Raw genomic sequence first — 25,103 nt, forward strand, 5'->3', positions numbered from 1 at the left:
GGTGAAGAATCTGGAACTTGCACTCGTGTAGGGCAGCTCTCAGAAGAAAGGTATGCTACAGAGGCTCTAGGAGTTTGGGAGGAATTTGAAGGGACACAATTTTTCTCCCCTCCCATATGGGACAAGGTTTTAGGGCAGTTGCTATTCTCACATTCTGTCTCCTGAGAAGAGTAAACTTCCAGGGATATATTTCTCCAATGATGAAAAGATCCAATATTTCCAGCTTAAATTCATGAAATAGTATCTAAAGCCCAATTTCAATCTAAAAAGGGGACACAGTAAAGGGAGCAGTGGTGTACTTTTCAATACTTTCAAAGTAATTTATTTGCAGAGTATGATATCAGGACAAGGATAGGGATGACACTAATCATATGCAGTCAGTTTGCATTGATGCTAATGACACTGAGTGTCCTTATATAGAGGATGTGCATGTTGGTATTTTATCTAACGTCTCCCTTGCTTTATATATCCTGTTAGAAGGTTGAGGTGTGGAATTGTGTCATGAGTGAAGGAGAGAGAAGTAAAACTCTTCAGTGAAATCCTAGAAGAAAATACTCTTTATCTTTATCATGCTTCTTTACTTATTCTTGCACAATAGATTTTCCCTTGTCCCATCCCCTGATAATTCTTTCTTCTGTAATTCTCATTCACAATATCTGTTCCCCACTTTGGATTTACTTCTCACATCCTTCACTTAAATTTATCCCCTTTCCTTTTATTTTGCAAATACACATCTAAAATGCTGATCTCTAAAGATCCTGTCAATTTGATAGAACATATCTGAGTATATGGGTGGTTTCCTTCATTTCCTGTTTATGGTTTCTTGAATTTATTTTGGTTCCACATAGATGGTTGGTGTGTGATTCTTTGCATGGAATTGGGAATGGAGTATTAGAAAGAAATTCCATGGAGCACACAGTCTTGGGTTCTGGACCTGGATTTTCTCTGCCTCATCTCTGCTCAATTCTATCTCCATCATACACTGAAGTGCACACAGAACAACAAGGCAACTCTTCTTACAGGATATCAGATAAAATGAACAAAGGATATTGAAGTAAAGGACATAAGTGTAGATTTAGGAAATGTGCATCTCACACACACACACACACACACACACACACACACACACACACACTGATGGAATGGAGAGAGGAGGTTAGAGCAGAGGAAATGCCATCTGACTGTAAGATATGGAACATTCAGGGAATGAGACTATTCAGAATGTGTCATGTGTGACTGGAGCATCGATGAGCAGAACACTGGGAGGACAAGTGGACAGTAAGATGGCAGAGCTGGGAAAGGGTTTTGAAAGCCAAGGTGAGTGTATCAACCATTGCATTGGAAACCACAGTAATTGTTTTATTTGTATTTGTCAATCATCCTATTTCTAAAGTGCCCACTTTTCCACTCCAAGTAATAGAAAGAAGGCAAAAAGAGAAAGAGATGGGAGACATGAGAAGAGGGAACACCAAAATTGGGTCCTTCTTCCCTGCTGGAGATATAGACTAGGATCTCAGTGAATGACTGGATGATCCAAATAAAGAATTCTATAACTGACCATTGGTGATATTGGCATGCATTAAATCTAGGACTAAAGTTCTAAAATATAATAATTCTCACAATGTAAACTTGCCTAAGTATATTACCCAAAGTGTGATATTATTTTTATTCCACTAACTTATGTGAAACATTTTATTTAGAATTTAATGAGTACTAAATACTGTACAAATGGAATTATGGTCTATGTTTTGGAAATATAAGAATAGTTTTGTTGAAGCTGAGGAAATATGTTTAATATTGTTATTCTTCACAGAAAATGGTTGAGAGTGGGTACTTCTGAACTGTGTCAAGGAAAGGAGTTGATAAGTCTGAGGTCAGGATATGTTGTATTTGAAATGCCTTCAGGGCTGTCTTTAGTTTATGGGGAACATGCTAAATATACTTGTACGTTTTGCACTGAGTTTCTAAGTTCAGGGACAAGAAAATCAGATGTCTTCAGTGGGATTGTAGTATCTTAAAGGAGGTAGACATTCAGCAGAGATGACTTTGTATCCAATCATACAAACTTTAGCAACAACAACTAATGGAAAATTTCAGGTAAATTATTTGGAGTAATTTTTATTCTTAGGTGATGAATTAATCTTAAAATAAAACTAATCTTACATACATTGTGTGTCCAAGTTTTATACTTTGCCAATGAATAGGTGTTCGAACATTATAACCTGGTTTCAGGGTGGTTTGCTGGAGGACAAGTTACTTTTCCAAGCTTATCTGTGATATGTTTGGACTTGGGCTAACTAGAAATTTCACATTGATCTATTTGCCTTAGAAAATACTTTCCTTCTCATTTCCATTAAAATGCACCTTCATTTTTCTGATCCTTTATGTTCTGACTTCTCTGATTTTTGTATCTTTGGATCCCAATGCTTTTTATAACCAAAGCCTTATTTGATTTCTATTTTCCTCTCTGCCTGGGCCTTGTACATTCAAAATGTGATGTTGTTTTATTCATTTTATTTTTTATATTATTTAAGATATTAGGAACTGCCATTTCTATCTTCTGATTACAGCAAGAAAAAACAGGTGTGATCCATAATATTGGCAAAATTCTAGTCACTCAACACAATATGTTCCAGCTTTAAAACTGTTGTGCAGCTGCATTATGAGTAGAAGAACAGTTGGAATTGATTTTGAACATTGGGTTAAGAGTCTCAATGAGACTACTCCAATGGCACGTAGTCCAGAGCCACATTGTCTGCATGGCATGCAGATGTATTTAAACTTCACAGCAACAATTAAAGGTAGATTATCTTATTACTTATGTCTATATCAAGGCACTTGCTAAATGTCAGGCCACTCTTGGGCAGTGCCTGGGACTTCAGATTAGGCAGTTTGGCTTCAGACCATGCCAGGCCGCTGAGCTAACCCACTTCTAACCCTGGTTTTCAATGTTTGCATCTCAGGCTGAATATGACTTTCTTCATTGAAAGTTACAGATCATCTTCTCACATAATTTTGAATTCTTTACTGTTGACTCTATGGAATAGGAGCTTTTACTAGGAGAAGATGGTTTTTCTTGTTTTAAAACCAATCACATACTGTCAGCCATAATTAATGATCCTATCCACATTTATCTTGAAGCTCAGATAAGTTGTTAATAAAGGGGAACATTTTTCCCATACATTTTTTTTCAATAATGACAACAAAAAAGGATTATGGAATTATGGAGAGGGAGTAGAAAAAAAAAACACAATTTAAAAAATGTTTTTAAGCACTGGAATAAACTAGATTGAAAAAGTTGACAGACTGAACTGTATAAAAAGGAAACAAAGTCACAGAGGAAAAGAAAGAACACACAGAAGAAAAGCCAAACCATGTTTCTTATAAAAAAAAATATAGTGATGATTTGGAGAGATTAATATGCATATTATTCAAATATCATGAATGCTAAAGATGATTTGACAAATGACATATAATGAGAAGGGCAGTATTTTCAGAAAGGAAATCTGATAAAAATGTAAAAATTGGTTGATAGCATAAGAATATGATATTATATAATTTTATAAACAATCTATATTTCAAAAAGTAACTATGGTATAATAATAAAGTAACATCATAAAGTTTCTTTTGCAAATACTTCAACTTTTCTGGAAACATTATCAAGATTGATAACTGGTCATACTTTTATATGAGAAAAAAGAATATAGAGAAGTACACACATACAAAGATGTCTATAAATATTTCAGGATGTATGTATAGAAAATAAGGGTGATTATTTCTAGAGAGTAGAAAAGTAGATTGAAATAATCTAAAGAAAGATGTTAATTTCCTCCTTACATTGTTCTGTTTACTCTGTCTCATCATGATGTTTATTCTATAACAATTATTTGGTGATAATTATATAGTATTCTATAATAATTATACAGTTAATGAAGCACAAAATATGAAAAATAATTTTGAATAGATAACTTTGGTAATCTCTTTCATTTGAGAAATAATAGTGCACTTGGTAAACTATTCTGAAGTTATTTGGAGAACCATTTATGAGAGTGAAAATCGGAAATGACATAAATATCCCAGTGAACAAAAAATTAACCAAATACTTCTTCTAAAGATTGATATGCTATCACACTATTAAATTAACAATTAATCTGAGAAATAAAACAAAAAAATTTTATTAAATAATGGGGGAACTTTAGAATATGTAGAAGAAAATGAGAGGAAGGGGAGTATGAAAAATGGTGGAATGAGACAGACATTATAGTCCTATGTACATGTATGATTACATGAATGGTATGAATCTGCATTGTGTACAATCATAGAAATGAAATTGTGTACCCCATTTGTGTACAATGAATCAAAATGCAGTCTGTAAAAAATTAAAGCTAAATAAAAATAATAAAAATAAAATAAAATAAAAAACAAATAATTTGTTATTAGCAATTCTTATCAAAATAATAATTTAAAATGGCAGGATATGATAATTTCAATCAAATAAACTATACATGATATGAATAAGGACATGAAATAGAGAAATCAAAAAATATAGGTTGGAATTATGGATATAAAAGAATTACAAATGATGTTTTCAGAAGTATTCTGGGGAGTTCAGGACATATATGAGACATATTTAAAGCACACTGCTTAAGTTATAAGTACATTAGAAATTCTATTCCATGTCCAATTTACAGACCAAGAAGTTCAATATTCTAATGGAAAATGTTGGTGTAGAGAAAGAGAAAAATTTAGTATCCTTCAATTATGTTGGCCTCAAAGAATCGTTCAGACCTTGTTATATTATGACCATTAGTGAACTGATGTATTAGACACAAGGGACATAGGTAAATGGTTGTCAACATTCTTTGTAAAGTAAATTTCATCCAAGATACTTAAGGGGCCAGAGTTCATGGAGTGAATGAGTGAACTGAAAGGATTCTTATCAGATGGAATTTACCAACAGTATGAGTGCCTACTTATATTGGAATACTGTAGTCAGACTTGTTGCCAGAGAGAATCACTTAAGGATACTTGGTTTGTTTACATTAGCACGATGTATAGCTTAAGTATAGGTTGGTTCTGTTATGATTTAACAAGCATGTTAACCTCATGGGATAATGTGCCTATATATATCTTGTTCAATCATAAGTAAAATTAGATCTGTGCCTTCCGAGCCTGGTCTCTGGATGTCTGTGTTTATTGGAAGACTTTGCTGTCTTCACCCTCAGTGCAACCCCCTTCCTGAATAACTACAGAATACTGTCCTTTGTTTCAAATTTCAGAGTGCAGAGATAAAATTTGTTACTACATGATATATATGTGCTTATGTGTGCATATGTGTGGGTGTAACCCTTTTTTTAACTTTAAAATTTCTCTGAAAGTCCAGGAAGCATAAAGTCACTATTTGCATTCCATTTTGATACACTAGAACTAGGTTTCAAAGCATTTAAGAACAAGGAAAGAACAAGTTCTGCAGTTCTCAATGTAGGTAGGAATAAAATATCCAAAGGACCTATATTTATTTTTAGTCCATAAATCCTAAAGCTTTGATTCAGTCTGGCTGGTTTCTGAGCCAATAGCTAAATGTTGCAGAAGTCTGGATATCTGCTTATGAAGATTCATAGGGGATTTTGGTTCACACCAAAGGCAGTTAGAGATAGATAGCACAGCATGGAACAGAACCCAGGAATTCAGATATCAGTTCACAATCTCCTCAAGATATAATTTCTCTTATCTGCAGACAAAACATTTATCAACTACAGGCTGCTCATAGCCACTGACATTGTGATACATAAGGGCAGCATGACTGAATTTAGTGTGTTTGCGCTGACACAAGACACTGGCAAGCAGAAGGCAATATTTGGGATCTTCTTGATTCTTTACCTCACAACTCTGCTGAGGAACAGTGTCATTGTGGTGACCATTAAAACAAGTCAGACCCTTGGGAGTCCAATGGACTTTTTCCTTTTCTACCTGTCCTTTGCTGATGCTTGCTTCTCAACAACCACAGCCCCCATATTGATTGTGGATATCCTTTCTCAGAAGAGACCATTTCTTACAAAGAGTACATGACCCAAACCTTTGCGGTTCACTTTTTTGACTGCATGGCAATGTTTGTGCTCATTCTCATGATTTTTTATCACTATGTGGCCATTTGTAAGCCCCTGCAATACACAACCATCATAAGCCATTGAGTCTGTGGTGTATTGGTGATTCTGGCCTGGGTGGGATCTTCAATTCATTATTCAGCACAGATTTTCCTGGCTTTGCAATTACTCTTCTGTGGTCCCAATATGATTTATCACTATTTCTGTGACATGCAACCTTTGTTGAAATTTGGCCTGTATCACTTATGATATCAATATGCTCATGGTGTTTAATAGTGGGACCATATGCATGGTGAGTTTCACATTCTTATTTATCTCTTGTATTGTCATCCTATTCTCTCTGAGGAACCACAGTGCAGAAGAAAGGTGAAAAGCCCTTTCCACATGCTCCTCCCACTTTATTGTTGTTGTCATATTTTTTGGTCTGTGTATATTTATATACACTTGTCCACCAACCACCTCTCCAGTAGACAAGATGGTGGATGTGCTCTACACAATTGGGACACTTTTCCTGAATCCTTTGATCTATACATTGAGGAATGCAGAACTGAAAAATGCCATGAAAAATTATGGTGTAGCAAAGTATGACTTCACTTGATAAATACTATGTGTATTATAGTGTATACTTCTTTCATTTTAGTTTTTGTTGCATTGACAGGAAAGGTATTATATTTCCTGGGAACATGCAGGAATTGAAAAGCTAGGTCTAGTGTTTCCAACCTTTAAGGCCTTTAGTTTTATGCAAAATATTTTTACACCATTATTTTCATTTGAAAAATGACATATATATATGTATGTAATACACATATGATTATATATATATTGATATATATATATATATGGTATATAATGTATGGTACATTACTCCCCACTTCATAAATTCAGTCCCTGAGCTTATTATTTCTGTTACATTGGCACAAGTAATACCTATAATTGATACAGGTTAATGGAAGAAAATATGATGTACTTTATTATGTGCGTGAGCATCTCCATCCACCAAACAAAAAATGTCACAACATAGCACCAAATATTCCAAATACTTGTGATACAGATGAGGCAGAGTAAGTATCAACATCCAAGGAGGACATTATCAAAGCACTCAGTGCTATTCACAAGTGGCAGATTTGTTTACACTCCCTCCAGATGAATGCTCACAATTCTCCTTATTTTGTGACTTACAATTTATCCTTAAAGCATTTGAATCCAGTCCTATGGAGTTTAAAGTGTAATTGAATCTTACGTAGGCAAGGCATAATTGAAATAAAAATTGGATTCTTGTCTCTTCTTGCTCTTTCAAAATTAATACAGTGGAGAGATTTTTTTATCTGTCTGAATGAAAACTCACAATTCTTTACATGCAATCTTACTCTTTTCGTCTCATCTTACGTAATGGAGAGCCCAAATTCCCCCTTGGTGTTAGGCAGGGCCAAAAATTAAAATGCCAAGTGCATGACATAAACCAAACTGTCAAAAATCCCCTGAATCTCCACCTTCAGCTGATGCCTGGGAGTCTAAAATTGGAAAGACAGACAGCAGAGTCTAGGGAGCAAGGGTGGGGCTATTTCTTTCTTTTTTTTTTTTTTCTTTTTTTGTGGTGCTAGGGATTAGAACTCAGGGCTTTGTGCTTACAAGGCAAGCACTCTACAGACTGAGCTATCTCCCCAGCCCTGGGTTATTTCTTAGGGGACAGAAAATCCTATTTGAATTTGTATCATAAAAAACTGGCTCACTGTCTCTGAAACTGGCAGATGTTGACAGATTTATATTTTACATCCCTTTGGGACCTTTTCATAAGCTTTTTCAAAATTATCTCTTTCTTTTCTCATTGTAGGATCCTTGATGTGGGAGGAAAATGTACAATCCTTACAATCATCACTGATGCCTTCTTTTCTCATCAAACTGCCAGTGGCTACCTTCAAAATGCTCTGCCTTCTGAGTGATCAAATACCTATACCTATATCTCTGTATATATAAAGATGATCACAACTAAGTTTCTTAAGCTCTTATAAAATTAGATTTTAAAAACATAAGTAAAAGGCCTATTTGAGCTAAAACCCACTCAAAAAGAGCATTATATTTCCCTCTCTTTTCCCATTTTACTTAATGATATGACAAGGTCACTGGATGTTCTAGGTATGAGATTGTCAGAGCTTCACTAGGCCAGGTTGCAAAGTTTAGACATTCTAAGGGTTTATGGTGCTTCACCTCTTACCACTTTGCCAATTGAATTAAAGTGGAAAACACTTCTAACCATAAAATAGGCAAGAGGGAGTTTAGCAAAATAATGCCTTTTCCATCAACTACCTATACCATATCATAGATAATGAAGTTCTCATAGGAAGTAGTTGTGGTACTTCTCTTTTACCTTCTTTTTGCCTTTGCATTTGTTTAATTTTTCAAACGGGCAACCTATTTCCTGAACCAGTACCAGGGCGCAGGTGTACTTTCTCTGCCAGGGTCGGAACGCGTTCCGCAGGCCATCAGCAGTCCATCAACAGCCTCAAGTCTCCTTCCTTTCAAATGTTTACAAACACTCATTGTGCTAAGGACCTTGAGAGCCTGCCTTCTTTCTTTCCTTTCCTCTTCCCTTCATTAGTAATCTGGGTAAAGTACTAAGGAAAGAACAAGTTTCCCAAAAACAAAACAGTAGGACAGGAACAACTCATGTGCTTGAACAAGCTCTTCCACATGGAGCTTTTGAACATACAGGTCCCTCAATGTTGAGGGCATTACCTGCTGATGAGAACAAACCCAATGGATTGGGAAGGAGATGAGGTGCTGAAGCTGGGGGAATCTGAGCTCAACCTCCAGTTCTAAGGATACTGCTACTGCTTTCCACTTAGCAGGAGATTCCATCCACTTTAGCCCTTTTCCTACTGGGGCAATAGAGTAGGAAGTAAGCATCTCACCCCTGCTGCAAGGGACAGTTCCAGTAGAAGGAGGCAGAGGAGGAGGCAGATGGAAACTCTGCTGTAGAACAGAAAGAACACTTCTCTAAGGCCAAGACTGAACCTGAAACCACAGCAGTAAGAAGATTGTGGATAGGGATCAAGGGAACCAAAGGCTTTATTTTACCTAAAAGTGTGGAAAGACAGGGAGTTCCTGGTGGTATGATGAACTCTGTCTTCACAGTGGATCAACATAGCGCATTCATCACTTTACACAGCAAACCTGTGTTCAGAGTTACATTGCCAATTTCTGTGCTTGACCCTATAGATAACATATATAGGTAAATGTGGCCTGTGGCCTCAAAGAGCCAACATTTTAGTAGGTTACTAGGGATATGGGAAAAATTAAAATATTATTTTATATATAAACCTATATTATATATAGAGAGAGAAAGAAGACAGAGGGAAAGAAGGGCAAAGGAACAAAGTCAGATTATTAAAATGCATTATTTTAAAGTCAAGGTTAGAGGTAGAACAAAGGTAGCATGACATGATCAGTGGAGAGGATTAGATAATCTAGTTGGAGTAACAAGGGAAGCCTGCTGGAGGAGATAGACTCTAGGAGCCCTTGGAATATTATCTGGCATACAGTGCTTACTCAAATGTTTCTTGAATTAGCATATGTTAGTTAGCTTTTCATTGGTATAATAAAATACCTGAGAAATTAGGAAAGGTTTGTTTGGCTCACAGTTTTGGAGGTTTCAGTCCGTGGCCACTTGGCCCTGTTGCTTTGAGCCTGTGGCAGTACAGTTCATTAAGGTAGGAGCATGTGCTAGTAGAAAAAAATAAAGAGAAGGACAGTGAGGGGCCAAGGTCTCAATATCCTTTTCCAGGTTGATATCCCCAAAGACCTAACTTCCTTTTACCATGCCTTCTTCCCAAAGATCTAACAACTACCATAATGCCACAGGCTGGTGGCTGAGCTTTTAATACACAGACCTTCAGGGGACTTCAAGATCCAAACTCCAGCAACATATTCTAGAAACTCAGAGAAAGATATGCCACAATCCTTTAGGACAATGAGGGAATAAGTTGAGTCTGGGCCTACAGTGTGTTGCTCATGCAGCTTCCAGAGTTCACTTGAGATCCAGCTATTTATTTAAAGTGAGTCTCTTCAATATGATCCCAAATGACACTGGAAGAGTGAAGCACAACTTGATTTAACATTCACACAATTCATTAATGTTTTCTGAAGGTAAGGGTAAATCTAGGAAATCTTTGGCAATTAGATTAAATGAATATAATTCTCATTTTTTATGCCTGGGATTTGCTAGATTCTTGGATACATAGACATATAGCTTTCATCAAATTTGGAAAAATTTTAACCATTCTTTTTTATTCAGTCATGCAAGATATGGAACTTTATTCTTCTATAATTGAACTTAATTTCTATATTGAACCTCTCCCATCCACCAAAACCTTAATCTTAGGTAAATTTGTCTCCCTTACTTTCCTCTTAGATTATGTCAATGTTTTTTTCATTTATTTATTTATTGGTTATACTTAAGTACATAAGACATTTTAATATAATTTTACAAGCATGAGTGTATCTTATTCTAGTTAGGACCCCATTCTTGTGGATGTACATGATGGTGGGATTCACTGTATTGTTTTCATAAAGTCATTCCTCTTTATGCCTGAGAAATACCCCATTATGTATATATACCACATTTTCTTTATCCATTCATTTGTAAAAAGGCATCTAAGTTGTTTCCATAGCTTAGCTATTGTGAATTGAGCTGCTATAAACATGAGATTTCATCTCGCTCTAGTTATAATGGCAATTATGAAGAATACGAGTGCCATTATTTTTTAAATATATTTTCTATCCCTTCTCCTATCCTAGTCTTTAAGAACAACACTACTCATGTGATAGAATGTTTAAAGATTTCCTGCATACAATATTTCTACCCTTCTTTGTTTTTCAGTTTAGATGATTTATATTCCTGTCTGCAAGTTCACCATTTTTTTTTTTCTGTTGCAGTGATCAACACTTTGCAGGGTTCAATAGTCTGTTGTCCAGCATATTTTTCATCTCAAGTGTTCTATTTTTCATCACTAGTATTTCAACCTCAGTCCATTTTCCATTTTCTGTATCTTCACATACCGTGCTTGATGAAAATGAAAATATTTAACATAGTTATCACAACCCCTTTAATGTTCTTGTTCACTAGTTCTATAATCTTATCATTATTGATTGGATTTGATTGGTTGATTTTAGATTATATATTTTTGTTTCTTTACTTGCCTGTTTTTTTAGGGTCCCAGGTATTATGGATTTAGCCTTGTTTGCTTGCTGGAGATTTTTCATTCCTATAAGTGTTCATTAGCTTTGTTAAGCAGCACTAGAGCAGTGTTTATTTTAGGGCAACTTTTTTTTTTTCAGCTGAGGTAATCGTGTCTGAGTGCTCTACCTGGTGCACTGTGAATTATGAAGTTTTCTTGTGGGTTAGAAACACAGCCTGGTTCAGGTCTTTTGGGAGCTCCAGAAATTCTTCCATTTCATGTCACTAATCCTGCCTCATGTCCAAAGACATCAACATCCTAAAGATCTCAACTCTCCACAAGTTAATCTACACATTAAAAAGTTCCCCAGTAAAATTACCAACATATGCTTTTTTAACTAGACAAGTTTGTTCAAATTGAAAAAAAATTTGCAAAATATGGGTGAGTAACTGTAGATGAAAAAATGTGGAGAGGTATTTGTGTTGTTTTAAAAAAAGTTGCAATGAGTATCAACACATGGTATTAGCACCAGGATAGACATAAGAGTGAAACTGAACACAATCTCCTAAATTAGAAAAAGTAAGTATTGTATTTTGGAATAAAGTTAAGATGATATCTCAAATTCCTGGAAGAATATATTATTCAACAATTTTGTTGGAATAGTGTATTCCTATATACATTATTGTTGTACAGTGTGTTTAATAATTTCATTGTTCATAGGTAACTTTTCCTCCTTGAAATTTTAGGATGGAGGGAATCAAATTAGAGGATGGGTTGCAAAACTGAAATGCTAACATGCGTACATGTGTCAGTTGCTGCTTCAGGCAGGGATTCCAATAATTTTATTGAGTTCGAAGAGACAGAAAAATGTTTTTATATATTGAAGTATTTTAATTAAGGGGAACAAAAGTGGCTAGAATAGATAAAACTGTAATATTTACATAAGTTTTATTTGTAGCAGCTGTAAAATTAACAAAAGTGATCCTTAATAATTTTATGTATTTACTTCATTTAGGTTGGGAATCCTTCAAGCACAATTTAGAAATTCCCAATATTGAGGAGCAATGAATTAAAAAAACAGACTATCCACTGGTCATCTGAAAATATCAGCAACAAGAAAGTACTCAAAATGTATATGAAAGAATACATAGAAAGTTGTATTTATTAACTAATTTCAATAAAATAAACAATATGACAACTCTGAAGACAAAATGGTTTTGGCTTACATCCGAGTAACCAGTCAGTTTTGTTTTCTTTGACAGCTGGGATGATGAAGGAGTGTTCAAAGTCCTCTTCAGACTGACTGTGTTTTCATTGTGGGTTCCTAGGACCTAATGAGTGCCTCTCTCATCCCATGTTCCCAGACGGCTGCCCCTCCACACAGTGTGCTCACAGATGGACTCTGGAAACACCATGCTGGTTCAGCCATATACCACTGATATCACAGTCATCTCCCTATGTACTCAAGTGTGCAAGCACCTTTCCTTGATGCTACACAGCAAGAACAGACTCCTTCATGAATTTTAGTTCCACAATAGCTGAAATCCCTAGGTCAATTTATTGCAGCATATTCCATTGCAAAATAATCCAAAGAAATCATATTGGAAACATTAGTGGGTAATAACTAGTACTTAAACCATCCACAGATCTCAGGGATAAAGAGCTTATTTTTCAGCTTCTCAGTAATTGTGCATTTTTACACTAATCCAGGGCATGGTTTGGATATGGCTTGGGTGTGTCCCCTAAGGGTGCATGTACTAGAAACTAGGTCCTCACTGTGGAGGTATTGGGAGGAGGTGAAGCCTTGAAGAGATAATGCCTAGAGCAAGGTATTTGGGTTATAGTGGCATCACCATTGGAAGGATAATGCTGATTTCACAGAGTAAGTTAGATCCCACAAGAATGGGTTCTTAGGAAGAGAACAAGCCTGATACATGAATCTGTTTTCCTGTTTCATTATGTAATCTCTTCTGTACAGGCTTCTGCCATTGTGATGCCATCTGTCCTGATGCACTCACCAGAGGCCAAAGAGATAGAGCCACCCAATAAGGAACTTTCAACTTCCAGATAAATCTGTTTACTGTGTAAAATACCTAGCATCATGTATTTTGTTATAGCATCAAATATCATGTTTCCAAATGTTCTTTCTCTCTCTCTCTCATCCTTGCTCTATCCTGGAAACATATCTCTGACATCTCAATAGAGTAACTTTTTCATATTCCTTCTAATGGTGAAGATTCTCTATATAAGTTCAAAAAATCATAAATTTAGGAGATTGTGTGTGTGTGTGTGTGTGTGTGTGTGTGTGCGTGCGTGCATGTGTGTGATTCATGCTGTTTGTTTTTCAACTTTGCATTACTTTGACAAAATACCTGAGATGATCAATTTAAAAGGAGAGATTTGTTTTGGCTTATAGTTTTGAAAGTCTCAGTCCATGTTTTCTTGGTCCTGTTGCTGTGGGCCTGTGGTGATACAGTACATCATGGTGGGAGCAGGTGTTGGAGGAGGGCTATTCATGTTTGTCATCTGTAAAGCAAAAGGAAAGCAGAGGAAGGAATGGGCCTACATCTCAACACTCCATGGAAGGCCACATCCCCATTGACCTAATTTATTCCACTAGGCTCCACCTCCTAAAAGTTCTGCCACCTCCCAGCAGTGCCACAGATTGACATCAAGTCTTAATTGAGACCAAGTCCCCTGACTTTTTGGGGAGTCACCAGCTCAAAACTATAGCACCCACACAGATGGGACAGAACTACAAAAGCCCTACTAGGTAATATTATTAGTTTGTTACAGAAGGATAAAACAGGCTTCCATTCTGTATCAATTAGGTGTTAAGTTTAACAAAGTGAAGGAAGAAAAGATTGCAAAATTTCATTTTGTGTGTGATACTGTTAATATTTGGTCCTGATGTGATGTACCATCAGTTACAGCTGTGGCTATCCTGCCTGTTTTTACATTTCAGGAAAGAGGTTCATGTTGTAATTATTTACATTATAAGAGTGTCAATCTGGTTAATGTTTTGTATCCAAAAGGAAACAAAAACAGAAAAATAAAACAAGGGAAATATTCTCTGCAAGTTGCAACTGTAATATTTACCAATACTTGACAGTAAATATTCATGTATTGCCAATGAATCTTACATGAATGACTAGTAATAAGAGTGACATCATGCAGATTAGATATGATGGTAACCTATACAGTTGTATTTCTGCATGTCAGAGAAAACAGAAATAACTATCATGTAGGCATTTATCTCCTTGGCCTGTCAAATGTTGAGGTCTGTGTGACACTTTGGAAACAAAAGATGAAATTGAACTTCAGAGTTTCCCTATTCTGTAACCAAGAACTTAAATTTGAGAAACAATTGTCTGCTTGTTATGAAGGTGTCCTCTGATGCTGTATATATAAACAATGGAAAATTCCAAGGGACATGCAAGTCTTGAGTGAGATGGAGATGTGAGAAGGGATGAGAGTCATCTCAGGAAGATGCTCTTGGAGAGGCAGAGAATTGGCATGAGTTCATGGTCAGGGAGAATGGGGAGAGGTCCTAGAGACAGTTCTTGAAGAGACCAGACACTGGAGGCAGAAATGTCATGCTGGTCACTGATTTAATGACTTCAGAGAATCTTTTCCTGTGTTGAGGGAATTGGAGCTTGCTAGTAGTACCCATTTTCAATAGTTCATTAGTAGGATTCAGCTCCAAAGCTTCTTGCCAGAAACTGTTGGCTGCTAGAAGTTATCACTGGGGAATTGAAAAACAACAGTACCTGTTAGTGTAGAAATGGTTTTGGCAGCAAATATTCTGAATAATTAAAGCATTTCAACAGCCTTGGAGACCAAGGGACCATGTTGGAAGGAGTTATTGACCACAGCTTGCCATTAACCTCAGGGAATGCTCCTTTCCCTTACCAGCTTCTCTGGCCAGCAGTCAAAGCTGGTTTCAAGGGATCTGTAAGTTGGACCAATCTAAAGAATGCATCATTATCATCAGCTCAGAATAGTTTATATCCCTAGGAAATTACACCCTAGAGAACCACTTGGCACATGGCTGCAAGCCTCTAAATATGAGCAAGTTCATCATTTAGTTTTTTAAATTGTAAAACAGTATGAAGATAAATCTTTGATTAGACAACCACTTTGAATATTTAAGTTGTTTCTTATAGACAAATATATCTGCATACAGTCTTCTATTAGAAGGTAGCAGGTAAGACTCAATGTTCTGAAAATTCTTCTATGTTATTTTTCAATTGCATAACAAATCAGTAAAACAATAAAGATAGTACGTCTCATTATCATTTTCAAATGGGAGATCTAATTCTATTTGGCTAGACTTTTGATTCTAAGCTCTGCTCAAGAAAGAAAGAATACTAAGTTGTCATATAGTATTCTAAGATTCTTCATTGTTATGTCTCTGATAATATGTGCAAGTCATCTTTTATTAATGTAAATATATAGAAGTAGAAGAAAATGTCTTATGAATATGCTTGTCAATAATGGGATAATCACAAACCCTAAATCTAACTTTCTAGGTCACATATTTCAATGTATTTAATAAATCATTGTAAGTCTTCATGACACAAAGGACATCAGTCTAATTCAGCATTCAAATATTTTCTGCTAAATATGATACATATCAACTGATATTTAAAAATTAACATAAGAAATATAAGCTCAAGGTTTTTGTGAAACACTGATTTATCCATATATCTAATTAAAATGACAAAAATTAGAGGAGTTTTAGTAACTTCTAGAGGAGTTTAGTAACTTCTCATAATGTGGAAGTTATTAAGTTATTTCACAAATATTCTCGGTCTCTCTCTCTCTCTCTCTCTCTCTCTCTCCCTCTCTCTCTCTCTTCCATTTTTGGTACATAGATTGCATTTCCTAGACTGTGGAAATTTCTATTATTCTGCAAAGCTGAATATTGGCATATCCTGCAAGCCATCAATTACATTCCTAGCACTCATGTTTAAAATGTTTGCAACTATTGTTTATAGGTGTTAAATATCCACTGACAGGATATTGGATAAACACGTGTTAACATGATCACAATGGCATAAGACAACTACAGTGAAAATGATTCTGGAACTACATTCAACAACTGATACAGAACTTAACAGCTAATGTTGAATGATAAACCAAAAGCAGAAACAAAAGCAATTCCCCCAATTATGTATACTACATGCTCAATTAGTTAACATTCTAAGTTACATAAAAGTCTAAAGATATAAATACATTTTGGTTTATTTGTAAGAATCAAGATAATTATGCATTAACATCCTGATATTGGTTACTTTTAGGATGAAGTGGGGGCAGAATAGAAAAAGGAGTAAAAGCAGATATAAGTTTTGGTAATATTTTAGTTTTTAGTATGGATACTAAGTTTACAATATCCTTTATATTATTTAAATAAAGTACAAAAATCAACAATAACAAATAAGTGAAGTAAAGATGTTAAAATAGTCTGGAAATGGCTGATTTCTACAGACATTTTAAAGTTAGCATTGTTTCTTCTGATGGTTTGTTGCTCTGCTCCCTCTTGGGTTTTCATATTTGATCAGTTCTTTCTGCTCATTTGGTCTGTCCTTTATTAATGGGGGAGAAAATAATGACTTTCTTGACTTTTCTAGTAACAATCCAAGTATTGAGTTTGCTTCTCCTTTGATACTGGATTTATAGTCCTGGGAAAATGTTTTCTGATTGAGTCATAGGAGTCATATTCCCATCCATGGGAGATAATATGACCCAATCCTACATACTGAATATGAAGAAGTTGTGTTTTCTTAGAGGAAAATCAGTTTTCATCCATCGAAGGAGAAACTGGACTTCTATTAGGTGTAAACCATCAGGGCTCATTGAAAGAATTTTAACAATTTGTCTTTAGCCATCTCTGTGAAGCAGATTGATTGCAACTACAAAAGTGTTCCAATATTTGAATTCATTATCCTTACTGATTCTGCCTTTCAACTGTACATCATGAAAAATATACTCCATTATAGAAACAACCTAACACCTTCAATATCCCATTTTATATTTTCCAGTTCTGTTCCTTTTGCTTCTAAGTCAAATATCTGAAATAAATTTCTAGAGGAACATTTGTAGGTGTCCCCAAAACCTGCACTTACTTCATGTGCTGTTTTCAAGATTAGTACTTCTACTGCAGTTTGGAAAGAATTAGAAGAGTTTATTTCATTTACCTTTAAGGAAGTAGTTTTTCTGAAGGAATAATTATACACTATCATCAAATTTGTTTTAATTTGGTGTATTTATTTTATTGGTTCTTTCACCTACTAAACAATTGATTATTAATTTCCTACTCTAAGTTATAGTTTATAAATGCATACTATGGTTAATTTGGTGGTGTGAGCAATGTGCATTTATACTTTGCAGAATTTTTTAAGAATTTAAGGAATAAAATAAGAATTCTTTCCTTGTTTCCAGCCATTACACAACACTGTCCTGTTTTAAAGTTCTCTAGGTCTTGATCAACTTCAATCAGGTCTTGCACGTGTGTTTTAGACAGTAGAACTTATGTGGTGTTATGCAGAAAATTCATTTATTCCCTCCTGGGAGTCTATTTCTCTAGGTTCCATGAGGATACATGTTCATGATCTTATCATGACTCTTTGATTGTGACTCCTACGCTTCTTCAAGGATTCTTTAAAATGTTGGGATACCCTTTATGTCATTATTGATTCACTTCTTGATCTGGTTCCTTTGAGGCACTTCATCTATTTTATGATTTAAAATATTATTTACAAAGAATGGTTTCCAAGTCAGTTTTCTCAGTACTGACTTTAAATTCATACTTTTAAAAATATTGAACTGTATACTAAACATTTTTGTTCATTTGTCCCATGCTAGCTGAGTTTCAATTTGACCTCACAGCCTTACTGTTAATTCTAAGCACCTCAATCCAAGATGCCAGTATTCAGCCATTAAAAAGAGCCTCATCATCATGGCCCTCTAGAACTCTCTGGTTTTCAATTCATCCTAGTAGAAGCAAAATGTGTGGTAAGAGGTAAAAATACAGATTGAGACACTCAATAGCAGAGCTCTCAGTACTGAAGGTACTAAACATGTGATCTGAGAGAGCGGCTTATCTTATGTGAATTTTAGTTGCTCTTGTAAGAAATGCTATTGTTTACACCTACTTCAGGGTAATTATAGTTATATAAATTTATAGTTAAATTAAAAGATGTAATTTTTGTGATAAACACTGTCAATTTTGTAATATTTGTTGAAGTAAAATTATCTCAATTAGATTTATTCCTTAAGTTTTTTTATCTTTACTGACATGAGTTAGAGAAACAAATGAAATGAATTTTTTTTAAATATGAGTTTCAGCACTACCTTGGTATATATATTAATCCTTAGACCACATGTTATGTATATGCCTAAGAATCATTTGAAAGATGGGTTTGTAGCCTATGGAATAAAGCCTCTGGTTTGAGGGCACCACACTGCTTTCTTTGGGAGACACTTTGCCAATATGCTCCAAGTGCATCACAGGCTCTGGAACAGTTCCCCTGAGACAGGCAGTGGTAACTTAGGACACTGGAGGGAGCAGACCCATTTCTTGGTGAGTGGATTTCTCTTTTACCAGTGGCACTACTTTTTCTTCTTCCTGTTCTCTATCACCCTCTCTTCCACACACATTCATTATTCTTCTTTCCCTGGTGCCTTTGATGCCTGAGGCACCTCCACACCCTTCTTCCCATCTGCTTCCGGAGTATGAGGAGGCTTGACTTGCTTTTCTTACAAGCTTAATGTGCAAACCTAAATTTAATTTATGATAGCATCCAAGATGCTTTTCATTAGAAAAATAAGGGAAACTTTAGAAACTTTAAGGAATAATACTTTTTTAAGATGTAATATATTACATTTTTTTATGCTAATACTTCCCTCTGAAATTAGAAATAACTTTTTTTTTCTTCTTTTAGTATTCTATGGAAAGGCTACTTTCGAAAGGGGACAGATGATGCTAATTCAGAACTCCTCTAATTGGTGACATATTATTTCTGCTTTTGGAGTTGAGAGAGTTATTACTACAGTGTAATTTAATATATTTGCATATTTCTTATAACACTATCATTCCCACACCCTTTGAAAAACATAGATGATAAAAAATGAATAACCTGAGTTTTTAAGATTTAATGATAATGAAGAAAATAAACTTAATGAAAAAAGCATTGGGATAAAAACTATCCTTGGAATGCAACAGATACTTTGTAGGCACCAGGTAGATAAAAGCCATCAATTTTGTGTGGAAAGAGAAGGATATATTCCATGTGCTAAAATTTATCATAACTTTCTTAGATGGCAGAGCATAGAAAAATGTCCAAATATTTTTCATGTGAGGCAGCTGGGCAAGATAACCCCTCAGTAAGTGCTTAATAAGGCACCAGAATATTGGAAGAAATTATGCCTGATAAATAAAGAAAAGGTTAACAGACAGTAGTGACCTGGTCAAGTTTCTGGAGGATGTGATTTTTTTTCATCTTCAACTGATAGTTATACAATGCTGTATTTTACAACAAGAAAATATTACTCCTTGGCTTTTTCTTAAATGACCTCATAAGAACCTAATTTGTAATTGGTTTACATCTAAGATTTAGTTTGAGAGGCTGAATAACTACTCAGAGAACATTCAGAGCAAACACGAATATGAGATTAAATATAATATACACTATATGAAAAGAATATAATAATATGACTTTAGTATATTATACAATGCAACATATAATAGCATAATACTTCATGGAAATATAATATATGTTGAGAGTAAAATAAAACATGCCATAGATGTAATATGGGTGATCCAGAAAATACTTTGGGTAACTTTTCCCTTTTCCTCATTGTTTGTCCTTGCCCAGCTTGTTTTTGTCACTTTATCTACCCTCCCTCCTCCATAATGTTCCTGTTCTCTCTCTGGTAAGACTTGGAAAGAGGAACAATTGAACATTAATTTCATGACAGTTAAGGCAACCAGATCTACAAAGTGTAGGCAATGGCATTGAGATTTTGATGGCCTCTGCTCCTCAGCTGGGCATCTCTTGACCAGACAGCAGGAATCATGAGACTGAGTTACAGAGGGAGGAGATCGAGGAGGGTAGATTATGTCACTCACTCATTTTGTCTTGGAGGGATCAAATAGTGTTTCCACCCTCATCTGTCTTTTCTTGGTTGCTTTGTTTAAGCTCCTGTCCATTAATTATCTCCAACAACAATACACTGTCTGTTGACTATTGTTTTGACCCGTGTATCCATGCTAAATTTGGCCAATCTTATTTGGTGAACTGGGGTAACCACAGCACTTACTAGAAGAATGTTATGTTACTGGTGCTGTTTTTTCTCCAGAAGTTTGTGACCCATTTTGTGTTTGTTTTGAGAATCTGATAGAAGGTATTACCACTCTCTTATGGGGGTGGGGAGGACATAGTGTCATATTCATAGACACCCAAAAAACTGTTCCTCAGTAGCACGAGGATGTGAAAAATGTCACATTGCTCCTTGCATCTCTTAAGGGTTATGGGTCCATAAAATATAACAACAAATTCTTAGGATGAATGATCATTTAATGGGTGTCAGAGTCCCAGCGCCATTCATAAAGGGTGGTACTGTGCAGACCACAAGTTTTACTTATGTTGTGGGGATGAGTCAACATGTTATTTGATACCTTTTAAGAATATTTGAATCATATTTGTTTTTTCTACCACACATAATGGTTAGAAAGCCACAGAAAATTAATGACATGAATCTGTTTTGCAATCAGAAGAGTATTAAAATAATCAGATACATATTATATTTTAAAAGACTGTTCAACTTAGAAATGGCACCTACAAACTTAATGGACACTTACATATGTAAAACATTGGATAAGATATTGGGTTTGATATAGTGGAAAAACTATTCTGACAACAGTTATATTTCCAATATGCTCATTCCAGGAAGGAGAGTACAAAATGCATATACATAATATGTGTAAGAAAAAAGAGAAAAGAAAAAGATATGAATAAAACCCATAAAGAGTACAAATAATTTCCTTTATCATTCGGCAATCATTGAAGGAAGCTTTTATACAGTTGAATCTTAAAGATCCAAGATGGTTGAAATAGATAGAAATAGAGCTCCAGAAATAAAGATGGCTTTTGGTTATTGATTAAACTATTGAGTAAATATGTGATAAAGGTCTGCAACCTTTACCAATTAATTAAATCATATGTATTTATTATCTTTAATTAATCTTAAAAATCCATGTCTAACTGTATAACACAAACAAGCTTGTTCTTGCAATTTATAGTCTAATGGGATTTGTAAGAAATAAATCAAAAGTTACACCCTCAAAGGAGTGGTTAAAATCAAGGACTATTTGAGGTTCAAAGTCTTTAAGATTTTCATGCTCTCAAGGCCCTACTGCATTTTCAAGTACGATCATTTCATGATGGAAACCTCTTTCAAACAAGTGAAGGAAAGAATTAGCTTGTTGTGATGATTAACACTTCACAAGAGTGATCAACTCAGATTCTTTATAGTTTAGGATCCTTTCCAAAGATTGCAAAGCAAAAGTGATTAACTTTTGATTTGATTTTGGACATTTTAAGTGTATTGAGAAGAAGAAAATTCACCAAGATATGGGAAAAATTTACCTAAAGGTAATTTTGTGTCTCTTCTGTCTATCATACCGCATGCTCTGGACAATTCACAACCCTCAACACAACATATGGACAGTATAGATGGGGATAGGGAAGAACATAATGGCCCAAATACGTCTTCCATACTGCATTTAAGTAACTTGCACTTCAGTTTATGATTTTACTTCCCTATATCAGTCTTCTAAGTCCATTTGACAAGAAGGTTCTAGAGAAGAGGTTTTGCTCTTGAAAATGAAACCCATGATAATATTATCACTCACATTAAAATAAATTTTCATTACAAGAAGTGCCATTTCAAAATTGAATAATCATTGATTTTGCAGAACAGAAACAAACCTAAAAAGTCAGGTAGTATCTACTATTCTTCTTTTCTAAAACAACATAACTTCCTTTTTTTGGATTTCTGGTGTGTTTCAAGAACATGGAGTTTTCAGATTGGATAATAAAAATTCTACTTGCAATCTTGGGATTTCAAACGTGATCTGGTCCTATGCCAGCTGCCTGATGATGTCCCTTGAAACCATCTAGTTCTAAGCATCTTATGCTAAAAACTTCAATGAGAACAATATGAACAACGGATAGTCATATGTTCCGATACCATTTCATTTAAACATATCCAAGAGACTCCAAAGGTTCTTTATATGGTCACAGTTAGCTTTTGGCTTAATATTTGTATTATGAAACTCTGAGGTAGTCAGATATATATAAATAGTTAGTCATATGTTTGTAAAAGATGGGTCGTGATATTTACTATCAAAATAATGAAGTTATTATTAAATTTATCCATACCTCTTAATTTTACATTAATTTGGTCAGGGAGCAAAGGTCCAAGGACCCTAAGTGGCTTCTCATAGGAGGAGCTGCCTGTCACTCCTGGGACTCCGAGCTATGGTCCCGGGACCCTAGGCAGCTTCTCAGAGGAGGAGCCCCCCACTTAGACACTTCAGTGCAGGGCAAGTTTCCCTGGCCCAGGAGGTAGGTCCGGGCCCCTGGGAACATTGCAGAGAAGGGCTGCCAAGCCCAGGCAGTAGTTCTGGATTGAGGGTAACTTCTAGGATGGCAGCTAACCAGCGATATGTCACCACCAGGTGAGGCTTCCCTGCTGGGCAAGGCTTTTCCACCAGGGCAGTAGAACAAGATTCACAGGTCCACACCAGCCGTGCCTCGGACCACAGCCTAGTTCCTCTTTGGTTGACCATCGGTCAACAAGTGGAGGCGTCTCTGCCCACCAGCAAGGAATATACCACACCTGAAGTCCACCACTCCTAGAGGGACAGCTTTCTTGTGGAGCACTGCATTATCAAGTTCCTCCAAGACTTCAGGCTACTGAAGGCTAAGAGGTGATACATTGGAATTCTACAGGACACTGTAAGTCAATAGAGGAAATCTGCAAAATCTCATTGTCCCACTGATACCTGAACAATATGAGAAAACAAGGGAAGAAAATGTCCCCAAAAAACTAGATGTTACATTAATAAAATTCAATGACAGCATAGCAGAAGAAATGTTAGAAAGGGAGTTCAGAGTGTACATAATTAAAATGATCAGGGAACCAAATGATGAGATGAAAGAGCAAATGTGGCTTTGAATGATCACACCACTCAACAGTTCAAAGAGCAAATGCAAAGCAAAAGATAATTTATAAAGATTTAGAGATATTGAAAAAAAAAGTAAACAGAAATCCTTGAAATGAAGGAAACAATAAACCAAATTAAAAACTCCATAGAAAGCATAACCAATAGGATAGAACACCCAGAAGACAGAACCTCAGACAATGAAGAAAAAATATTTAATCTTGAAAACAAAGTTGACCAAATAGAGAAGATGGTAAGAAAACATGAACAGAATCTAGAAGAATTACAGGATATCATAAAAAGGTCAACTTTAAGAAATATTGGGATTGAGGAAGGCACAGAGAAACAAACCAAAGAAATGAACAATCTACTCAATGAAATAATATCAGAAAATTTCCCAAATCTGAATAATGAAATGGAAAATCAAGTACAAGAGGCTTATAGGACTCCAAATACACAAAATTACAACAGACACACACTAAGGCGTATTATAATGAAAATACCCTACATACAAAATAAAGACAGAATTTTAAGACTGCGAGAGAAAAGAATCAAATCACATTCAGGGGGAAACAAATACTGATATCAGGAGATTTTTCACTCCAGACCTAAAAGCTAGAAGGGCCTGAAACATTTTTCAAGCCCTGAAAGAAAATGGATGCCAACCAAGAATCTTATACCCAGCAAAATTTTCCTTTTGATTTGATGACAATATAAAATCCTTCCATGATAAACAAAAGCTAAAAGAATTTACAAAAAGAAAGCTAGCATTACAGGACATTCTCATCAAAATATTATTTGAGGAAGAGATGAGAAACAATGATGCAAATCAGCAAAGGGAGGAACTAGCCTAAAGGAACAGTCAAATAAAGGAGAAACAAAGTTGTGTCAAAAAGCAAAAATGAGCCAAAAGACAAATCATATCTCAATACAAATTATATCACAATAATACAAATCATATCTCAATAATAATCCTGAATGTTAATGACCTGAACTCATCAATCAAAAGACAGAGACTGGCAGATTGGATTAAAAAGAAAGATCCAGCAATATTCTGCCTGCAAGAGACTCACCTCATAGAAAGGATGGGATAAAAAAAAAAAAAATACCATGCACATGGACTCAGCAAAAAAGCCAGAGTATCCATCCTCATATCAGATAATGTGGACTTCATGCCAAATAGTCAGAAGGAATAAAGAAGGACATTTCATACTGCTGAAGGGAAGCATAAGTCAGCAAGACATAACAATCATAAATAACTATGCCCCAAACAGTGGTTCATCCATGTACATCAAACAAATGCTTTTCAATTCCAGGAATCAAATAGACCACAACACAATAATACTAGGTCACTTTAACTCACCTCTCTCCCCACTGGACAGATCTTCCAAACAAAAATTGAATAAAGAAACCATAGATCTCAATAACACAAATAGTAATTCAGACTTAACGGACATATATAGAACATACCATCCAACAAATAATGAAAACACTTTCTTCTCAGCAGCACATGGATCCTTCTCTAAAATAGACCATATTATATGCCATAAAGCTAATGTTAGCAAATACAGAAGATAGAGATACTACCTTGTA

The 25,103-nt window shown here is 35.3% G+C and overlaps 1 pseudogene across 1 annotated transcript in view; it reads left to right on the top strand.

The window, feature by feature from the left end:
• Positions 1–1,247: 1,247 nt before the first annotated feature.
• Positions 1,248–25,103, top strand: part of LOC306639797 (olfactory receptor 4C11-like) — a 337,410-nt pseudogene continuing 313,554 nt past the window's right edge. The window contains exons 1-2 of the transcript in view: positions 1,248–1,317; positions 5,738–6,113. The product of the transcript in view is annotated as an olfactory receptor 4C11-like (transcript). The remainder of the gene's footprint in view (positions 1,318–5,737; positions 6,114–25,103) is intronic.

Source organism: Sciurus vulgaris (assembly GCF_902686455.1).
Source record: "Sciurus vulgaris genome assembly, chromosome: 11".
NCBI lineage: Eukaryota > Metazoa > Chordata > Mammalia > Rodentia > Sciuridae > Sciurus > Sciurus vulgaris.